This window comes from Crinia signifera, chromosome 5 (genome assembly GCF_055691185.1).
Source record: "Crinia signifera chromosome 5, ASM5569118v1, whole genome shotgun sequence".
In the NCBI taxonomy this organism is placed as follows: domain Eukaryota; kingdom Metazoa; phylum Chordata; class Amphibia; order Anura; family Myobatrachidae; genus Crinia; species Crinia signifera.
Genome location: NC_139221.1, coordinates 2,756,848 through 2,767,598, shown reverse-complemented (window position 1 = coordinate 2,767,598; position 10,751 = coordinate 2,756,848).

Sequence of the window (10,751 nt, the reverse complement as noted above, 5' to 3'; positions counted from 1 at the left end):
GAACAATACCCAGGCGCAAAATCTCCTCAGACCAGCTTGTCAAATCTTCAGATGTGTGCAGCTTTTACATGGACCAACCAGGACCAGACAGAGAATCTCAAAAAGAATGAGAAAAGCGCACAATGAGCAAAAGTATAACAGTTCTTTTACTGGATGTATAGGCTCACATACATGAAGGTTTAAAATTAACAGCTTGCCAGCATAGGGAAGATCACAGCATGCGGTATCACAGCTACACGGTCAAACAAACGTCCAGCGCCCGATCACCGTCTTCTGCAAACAGCCGCCGCTTGTTCTCCCTCACAGTTGGACGTCACTCTGTCCTCTCCGTAGGCCACGCCCAACGCGTTTCGTCTATGGACTTCGTCAGGGGGGTGTGTCCATTCTGGTACTGACTGATCTTATATACCAGCTCTAGCTCAGCACTCACAGATGTACATAATTATCTACTCAGGCAGAATGCTAGTACTTCTCAGTATGCAGGCATTTACTTCATTAATATCAGCTGTTAACAAAGCACAAACCACACTTTACAACAATCACAATATACAAGTGTATAAAAAACACATAATAATAAAAGATACATTCTACATATAACACTTTTATTCACATAATTTATATAAACATTCCAAATAACACTAATCCTAAAATCCAGCATATTTAACAAATAAAATTATATATCATATAAAAATTACTTAATGAGAGAGACGTAAAAAGAGAGAAAAGAGAGATCGGAAAATATGATTAGTAACATACATCATAACATTTTATATAAGATATTAATGACATCGTAAAAAATCCCCAAAGAAATGAGATTTATTTAAAGGGGCGACACAGACGGGTCGACACTACTCATGCATGCCGATGTCCACCACTACCAACAAACTATAGACAGAATCCATGGAGCACAGCTCAACAGCATGGTCCCATCAGTCCGCTGGCGGTGAATAGACTTCAGTTAATGCAAAAAAGGTGTAATGTCCCAACTCTCATTCATCCCCATAGGTGACAACGTTCCAAGCGTATATATCCAGAACGTTTCACGAATACTAAGCTTTTTATCTAAATCTCCACCCCTTTCATCAAGAGATACTAATTCTATAGCTTTAAAACTAAAATTGTTAAGATTAGAGGTACAACAATCATGAAAATGCCTTGGCACACTATGATGCGGTACATTATTACGAATATTGCGCATATGCTCTAATATGCGAATCTTAAGAATGCGCTTCGTTTTTCCAACATACCCTTTCTTACATTGGCCGCATTCAAGATAATACACAACATAGTTAGATAGACATGACATTTTACTTTTAATATCCCATGACACATAATTATGGACCTTACACCGATCTTTGCTGGCATATTTGCACACTTTACATTTCCCACAAGGGAAAAACCCTTTTGTGGATGCGAGCCAATCAGAGTTCATTTTGTTTTTGAGTTTACTGGGTGCTAAAATCGCCTTAAGTGCATTGGCCCTTTTAAAAACCACCTGTGGTCTATCAGGCAAAACCTCTCGCAAAAGGGGGTCTAGTTTAAGAATTCCCCAATGTTTACTTAAAATATTCTTAATCCTTCCACCGTTCACATTATATTTAGTAACAAAAGGTACTGCAAATTTTTCTTTATCCTGCCTTCTATCTTTATATTCAAGGAGAGTACTCCTATCTGTCAACTCAGCTTTCTTTCTACATTTTTTCACCAACTCAGCAGGATATCCTTTCTCTCTAAATCTAGAGCTAAAGAGATCTGACTGTTCATTGAATTTTTCGCTAGTACTGCAATTCTTGCGCATCCTTAAGAATTGCGAATATGGAATATTTTTCAGCCATTTCCCGTAATGGCAGCTCTCATAATGTACATAACTGTTACTATCAGTCTTTTTCACATGTGTATATGTGTCGACATTTCCTCCAACAGAAAAATTACTAGAATCTAAAACCAAGTCCAGAAATTCCAATTTAGTTTCATTAATTACATGAGTAAAATGCAGATTATATGTATTAATGTTTATCTTGGTCATAAAGGTCTCAAAGGAAGTTCTATCACCATGCCACACTAGGATCAAATCATCTATATATCTTCTGAAATATTGAATATTTCCACTGAATTCTACATTAATTTCAGAATTATTCTCCTCCCACTCACCCAGGTATAAATTAGCCAGGCTGGGTGCGTAGGGGGTCCCCATAGCGACCCCCCGACATTGGAGAAAGTATTATCCTTGGAAAAAAAAAAAATTGTTCTCCATAACCAACTTAATACAGTCAATTAAAAATCGACGAAAATCATCAGTGAGGGTGGAGTCTTTAGAAAGAAAATAGTTAACAGCCCTAAGTCCACCCTCATGTGGAATAGACGTGTAGAGGGCTTCTACATCAATTGAACACCAAAGATATTCCTCATTCCACACAAAATCCTGCAAGGATCTTAGAACCTCCGTTGAGTCCCTTAGATATGAACCAAGACCATGCACATATTTCCTAATGTTTAAATCCACAAACTCAGATAAAAAGGAGGTGGCAGATCCTATCCCTGCCACGATAGGTCTGCCTGGTGGTTTAACAAGACACTTATGTATTTTCGGCAGAAAATAGAACAAAGCAATGGAGGGTTTAGTATTCACTATATATTTATATTCATTTGTAGAGATCAATTTTCCCTGAAGACCAAGCTCCATAAGATCTTTTATTTTATCAACTACCTCATTGGTAGGTTCTTCATTTAATCTACGATAAGTGCTCTCATCATTAAGAAGCCTGTAGGCTTCTTCTATATAATCGTCCCTATTGAGAACCACCAATCCCCCTCCCTTATCTGCTTGTTTAAGCACTATATTATAGTTCTCTTCCAAAGTGCTAATTGCCTCCTTCTCTGCTTTAGTTATATTGTTCCTGGCGTGGTTAATTTTCTCATCACACAGTAACTCAAAATCTTGTTTTACAAGGCTTGAAAAAGTATCGATATAATTACCCCTCGATTCCACAGGATAATATGTGGACTTGGGTTTCAGACCTGTAACATTTCCAACAAGTGACTCCTCATCCTTTTTATTATCCCCATACGGGTTTTTAGAAAAATGTCTTTTTAGAGTTAATGCCCTAGTGAATTTATTAATGTCTATGAATAATTCAAACCCATTTGGTCCTCTGGACGGAGCAAAAGACAGCCCCTTAGACAGTAATTTAGTTTCATCCACGGTCAGTACATGATTGGGCAGATTAAATATCCCAGCATTGTTATTCTCTATTGGCGTCTTATTTTGTACCCTCTGTCCACCTCTCTTTCCTCGTCTTGTACGGGTTGTTTTCTTTTTAGGGTGGGACTCTCCTTTTGGTCTGCCATACCTAATCTCCTGTTCCGCCATAAAGGACCCTGTCCTAAAAAATCGTCATGTCCCCTCCTATTAGGGGTATTAAGGGCCTGGTACCTATTTGACGTAGGGAGATTAAAATTATCCTGTCTATTATAGGGTTTGTAATTACCCCTATTTCTTACTATTTGCCAATCTCGGTCATTATTCTGATATTTAGACCCCCGGAAATTAGATATATATATATAAAATTATAGGTGCGCTGACACTTTTTCTGTCCTTATAGAAACACTTTAAAAGTGATCCTTATCCACACTCAGTCCAATGGGTTAACTTGTTTAGGGCAGCAGCTCCCCTCTGGTGAACCCGATTCCCACGGGAACTTCAGAACATTTCCATCTAAAACAAATAGAGGGGGCGCTTCATAGTGTAATACCGTTTATTTAAAACAGGTGGACAATGCTAACAGCAAATCTCCTAATAGGAAGGTAGAACCCGTACCGAGGTGTTCCTCCGGTGTGGGCTGGCTACCACAAGATATATATCAAATAACCACTGGCACAATCTGCAGGCACTTGTAGCTCACTCACGGGACCTCTCACTGCTCCAGGAGCACGATGTCAATTCCGGAACCCTGCGCCTCAGCGTCTTTGAGCAAGAGCAGCCACACAGCTCGATCTCCAGCGGTACACAGTGCGTCACATAGGCCACGCCCCTACATGTTTCGTCATAGGACTTCGTCAGTGGGGTCCCACAGCACCATTTATCTCTAAGTATTGTATATGTTCTGGTGCGATTGGATCCGATGAGAAGAACTGAAAGATTTTGGAAAGGTGGAACTGAAGGTGGACCTGGAACCGGAGTTGAACTTGGATCCAGCTTGGACTTGGCTCCGGACTTGGAACTGGAATTGGATCCAGATGGTACTGCGAGGGACCAGTGAAAACCCATTAGCCGAATGGTCAGACGGACCAAACCAGCCAGTGAGAACTGCGATGGGGTCAGAGGCCACAGGAGTAAACTGACAGGCAGGGCTTGAGAAAGCAGAGGCGCTAAGTACAGTATAGCCAGAAATCTTCCCAGGATGTGCACACCTCAGAAGACTCTTTGTACTGACCCAGATCAGCCTAGGCAGATCCCCTAAATAACTAGAGGGTGGCTGCCGTTGGCTGACTGGACAGAGCAGAGAGGGAAGAAAAACTCTGACCTGTCCACTTAATCAACTTGCCCTGAACCAAGATGGCAGCGCCGGCCTCCCAGCGCCATCAATCAACTATTCACTGCCGCACCTCCAGCTCTCCCCACCGCAGCTCACACAGACGTCATGACCCGCTGCCGCACGCCAGACACGGCGGCATGTGACATGGACTTCATCAGTGGTCCAATCTGCAGCTACTATTACCCATAATGCATGTCTTTTATTGCCTGTGATTGCCCGCTATACCCATACCATTCTTCAAAGTCTTCAGTTTACCGTATTGTCTTCTGTGGTTCAATAACGAATTTACCTTGTGGTCACATCTACTTACTGTCCGAGGTGTCTGTGGCATGCACAGTACCCTCCTTAATGCTCCTCGGTTCCAGTACAGTCAGCCCCTACACCTGTGGTTATTTCCAGCCTGGATCCGACCACAGACGTGACAGGCAGGTTTTTTTTGTGCCTTAGGCTTTGCTAGAACTGCCGACACTGGCAGAACCTTATATCAAACAGATGTCTCTTGAACTTCAGGCATGGCATAGAATTAGAACCATAGAAAAAAACTATTGTGACTGACAGGTTTAGGACCAGGACCAGGAGCCATGGAAGCAATGGACTCAGGCTCAAGAGCCATGGAGGCAACGGACTCAGGTCCAAGGCCATGTAGGCGTGGAGGCCACAGAGGCAGACCCAGAGGCCATGGAGACAGGCCCATAGCCATGGAGTCAGGCTCAGAGGCCACAAAGGCAGACCCGGAGGCAGGCCAGGAGGCCATGGAGTTGAGGGCAGACAAATCCTCTTGCCAGGAGGTAAGGGCGGGTGAACCCCCTCTTGGTGTAACGGACTTGGAACCCCCACCTGGGGTGATATACTTGGAACTCCCATCTGGGGTGATACGCTTGGAACCCCCTTCTGGGGTGACAGACTTGGAGTCCCCTTCTGGAGTGACAGACTTCTGCCCCTTCCCAGGGCAGAAGACTTGGAACCCCTTCTGGGGTGATGGATTTGGACCGCCTCCTGGGGTGGTAGATTTTGAACCCCTTCCTGTGGTGACAGACTTGGAATCCCCTTCTGGGGTAATATATAGGACCCCATCTTGAGGCTGGACCCGATATTGGAACAAAGGGCCTTATTTTGGTTCACTCTTTCTGACAAAATCCTTCTTAGATGGACAAAACCATGTGCACTGAAGGGGAGCATATGCAAAATGTGCAGAGAGAGTTAGATTTGGGTGGGGTTTTACTTCAAAGTGAGATCTATATTGAAGTGTAAAAATAAAGCAGCCAGTATTTTCCCTGCACAGAAACAAAATTACTCACCCAAATCTAGTTCTCTCTGCACATGTTACATCTGCCCCCTGCAGTGCACATGGTTTTGTCCATCTAAGAAGTATTTTGTCAGAAAGAGTGAACCAAAATAAGGCCCAAAGTGCTGAAGGACCGCTCCCGGAGTACAATAGTCAGATCCCCCTATTGGGGTTCGGGACTCAACACTCTGAGACCCCTCTCGGAACTCGACACTGTTAGATCCCTCTTGGGGTATGGCATTTTGGCACACAATCTGGTGCATAACACTAGGAAGCTCCTCCTGAATCACAATACTCAAAAGCTGTATTCTGGGGCAAAACACTAGGAAGCTCTTCTTGCAAGATGCTCAGAGACCGCTCCTGGGGTATGATGCTCCGAGTCCCACCTTGAGGTATGACACTCTGAGACCCCTTCTGGGGTATGATGCTCCGAGTCCCACCTTGAGGTATGACACTCTGAGACCCCTCCTGGGGTATGATGCTCCGAGTCCCACCTTGAGGTATGACACTCTGAGACCGCTCCTGGGGTATGATGCTCCGAGTCCCACCTTGAGGTATGACACTCTGAGACCCCTCCTGGGGTATGATGCTCCGAGTCCCACCTTGAGGTATGACACTCTGAGACCCCTTCTGGGGTATGATGCTCCGAGTCCCACCTTGAAGTATGACACTCTGAGACCGCTCCTGGGGTATGATGCTCTGAGTCCCACCTTGAGGTATGACACTCTGAGACCCCTTCTGGGGTATGATGCTCCGAGTCCCACCTTGAGGTATGACACTCTGAGACCGCTCCTGGGGTATGATGCTCCGAGTCCCACCTTGAGGTATGACACTCTGAGACCCCTTCTGGGGTATGATGCTCCGAGTCCCACCTTGAGGTATGACACTCTGAGACCCCTTCTGGGGTATGATGCTCCGAGTCCCACCTTGAGGTATGACACTCTGAGACCCCTTCTGGGGTATGATGCTCCGAGTCCCACCTTGAGGTATGACACTCTGAGACCCCTTCTGGGGTATGATGCTCCGAGTCCCACCTTGAGGTATGACACTCTGAGACCGCTCCTGGGGTATGATGCTCCGAGTCCCACCTTGAGGTATGACACTCTGAGACCCCTTCTGGGGTATGATGCTCCGAGTCCCACCTTGAGGTCTGACACTCTGAGACCCCTTCTGGGGTATGATGCTCCGAGTCCCACCTTGAGGTATGACACTCTGAGACCCCTTCTGGGGTATGATGCTCCGAGTCCCACCTTGAGGTATGACACTCTGAGACCCCTTCTGGGGTATGATGCTCCGAGTCCCACCTTGAGGTATGACACTCTGAGACCGCTCCTGGGGTATGATGCTCCGAGTCCCACCTTGAGGTATGACACTCTGAGACCGCTCCTGGGGTATGATGCTCCGAGTCCCACCTTGAGGTATGACACTCTGAGACCGCTCCTGGGGTATGATGCTCCGAGTCCCACCTTGAGGTATGACACTCTGAGACCCCTTCTGGGGCCTAGGGCGTAACTACCATAGGTGCAAGGGGTGCAGCTGCTACGGGGCCCAGAGCTGAAGGGGCCCATCTTTACTGTCTAAGTAATATGTTTTACATAAATGTATCACCATCAGTTGCTAAATAGGCAGCCCTTACATACTTTTGCTATGGGGCCTATGAATATCCAGTTACGCCACTGCCTGGGGCATAACACTAGGAATCTACTCCTGGAGCACAGTTACAGTGACAAAGGTGAGGTACCCCCTGTAATGGGCGCATTCAGGTGTATACAGTATGGTCGCAAGTTCTAAAACTAACACACTTAATTTCCAAAGACGATGGAGATTTGGGGTGACACTTAATAGGATGAGATATTTTTACTTTAACGTTTTATAGTTAAAAAAAACAGCCGAATTCGCACGTTTTTCTGAAATTGGCAATTTAATAGGGTCTAATTTGCAGTAAAAATCACACTTTTTGACGTGAAATTTTTCTCGCACTTCAATTCACATCAAGATGTTTTATCATTAGATAGTATACAACTCACAAATTTAATAGGATGGGATTTTTGTAAAATGTTACCAACAATCGCAAAACAAATATACCAAGTTCAGCTTGTCAATAAGGAGCGCCTTTGGCTAGTGGGCGGGACTAACCCCCAAAATGTGGGAGGAGCCTGGAATGTAAAAAATAATTTGGGATTCTCTCATAGGGGTACAGCCAGGTGGAGAAGACATCCATCCGGGAGGCGTGTGGAGGGTATAATTTCCCTCAACAGGTACTCATTGGGATTGTACATGGAAAGAGGACGGGCCTTCGTGGAAATCCATAGGTAATGTATGTGTGAATGCATGTAGTGTGTAATAAAGTTATACTGTTCCTGTGTGTGTGTTTTATTTTACTATTTGTCATGTTGTGGAACTACAAGGCCCAGCGGGCCCTTTAATCCCCAGCATGCTGGGACTGGGAACACTGATGGAGTCCAGATGACGATAGCACACTAAGTATAACAGGTAACAGGTGCAGTGTGGGAACACTGATGGAGTCCAGATGACGATAGCACACTAAGTATAACAGGTAACAGGTGCAGTGTGGGAACACTGATGGAGTCCAGATGATGATAGCACACTAAGTATAACAGGTAACAGGTGCAGTGTGGGAACACTGATGGAGTCCAGATGACGATAGCACACTAAGTATAACAGGTAACAGGTGCAGTGTGGGAACACTGATGGAGTCCAGATGATGATAGCACACTAAGTATAACAGGTAACAGGTGCAGTGTGGGAACACTGCTGGAGTCCAGATGACGATAGCACACTAAGTATAACAGGTAACAGGTGCAGTGTGGGAACACTGATGGAGTCCAGATGACGATAGCACACTAAGTATAACAGGTAACAGGTGCAGTGTGGGAACACTGATGGAGTCCAGATGATGATAGCACACTAAGTATAACAGGTAACAGGTGCAGTGTGGGAACACTTCTGGAGTCCAGATGACGATAGCACACTAAGTATAACAGGTAACAGGTGCAGCGTGGGAACACTGATGGAGTCCAGATGATGATAACACACTAAGTATCACAGGTAACAGGTGCAGTGTGGGAACACTGATGGAGTCCAGATGACGATAGCACACTAAGTATAACAGGTAACAGGTGCAGTGTGGGAACACTGATGGAGTCCAGATGACGATAGCACACTAAGTATAACAGGTAACAGGTGCAGTGTGGGAACACTGATGGAGTCCAGATGACGATAGCACACTAAGTATAACAGGTAACAGATGCAGTGTGGGAACACTGATGGAGTCCAGATGACGACAGCACACTAAGTATAACAGGTAACAGATGCAGTGTGGGAACACTGATGGAGTCCAGATGATGATAGCACACTAAGTATAACAGGTAACAGGTGCAGTGTGGGAACACTGATGGAGTCCAGATGACGATAGCACACTAAGTATAACAGGTAACAGATGCAGTGTGGGAACACTGATGGAGTCCAGATGACGATAGCACACTATGTATCACAGGTAACAGGTGAAGTGTGGGAACACTGATGGAGTCTAGATGACGATAGCACACTAAGTATAACAGGTGCAGTGTGGGAACACTGATGGAGTCCAGATGACGATAGCACACTAAGTATAACAGGTAACAGGTGCAGTGTGGGAACACTGATGGAGTCCAGATGACAATAGCACACTGAGTATAACAGGTAACAGGTGCAGTGTGGGAACACTGATGGAGTCCAGATGACGATAGCACACTAAGTATAACAGGTAACAGGTGCAGTGTGGGAACACTGATGGAGTCCAGATGACGATAACACACTAAGTATAACAGGTAACAGGTGCAGTGTGAGAACACTGATGGAGTCCAGATGACGACAGCACACTAAGTATAACAGGTAACAGGTGCAGTGTGGGAACACTGATGGAGTCCAGATGATGATAGCACACTAAGTATCACAGGTAACAGGTGCAGTGTGGGAACACTGATGGAGTCCAGATGACGACAGCACACTAAGTATAACAGGTAACAGGTGCAGTGTGAGAACACTGATGGAGTCCAGATGACGATAGCACACTAAGTATAACAGGTAACAGGTGCAGTGTGGGAACACTGATGGAGTCCAGATGACGATAGCACACTAAGTATAACAGGTAACAGGTGCAGTGTGGGAACACTGATGGAGTCCAGATGACAATAGCACACTGAGTATAACAGGTAACAGGTGCAGTGTGGGAACACTGATGGAGTCCAGATGACGATAGCACACTAAGTATAACAGGTAACAGGTGCAGTGTGGGAACACTAATGGAGTCCAGATGATGATAGCACACTAAGTATAACAGGTAACAGGTGCAGTGTGGGAACACTGCTGGAGTCCAGATGACGATAGCACACTAAGTATAACAGGTAACAGGTGCAGTGTGGGAACACTGATGGAGTCCAGATGACGATAGCACACTAAGTATAACAGGTAACAGGTGCAGTGTGGGAACACTGATGGAGTCCAGATGATGATAGCACACTAAGTATAACAGGTAACAGGTGCAGTGTGGGAACACTTCTGGAGTCCAGATGACGATAGCACACTAAGTATAACAGGTAACAGGTGCAGCGTGGGAACACTGATGGAGTCCAGATGATGATAACACACTAAGTATCACAGGTAACAGGTGCAGTGTGGGAACACTGATGGAGTCCAGATGACGATAGCACACTAAGTATAACAGGTAACAGGTGCAGTGTGGGAACACTGATGGAGTCCAGATGACGATAGCACACTAAGTATAACAGGTAACAGGTGCAGTGTGGGAACACTGATGGAGTCCAGATGACGATAGCACACTAAGTATAACAGGTAACAGATGCAGTGTGGGAACACTGATGGAGTCCAGATGACAACAGCACACTAAGTATAACAGGTAACAGATGCAG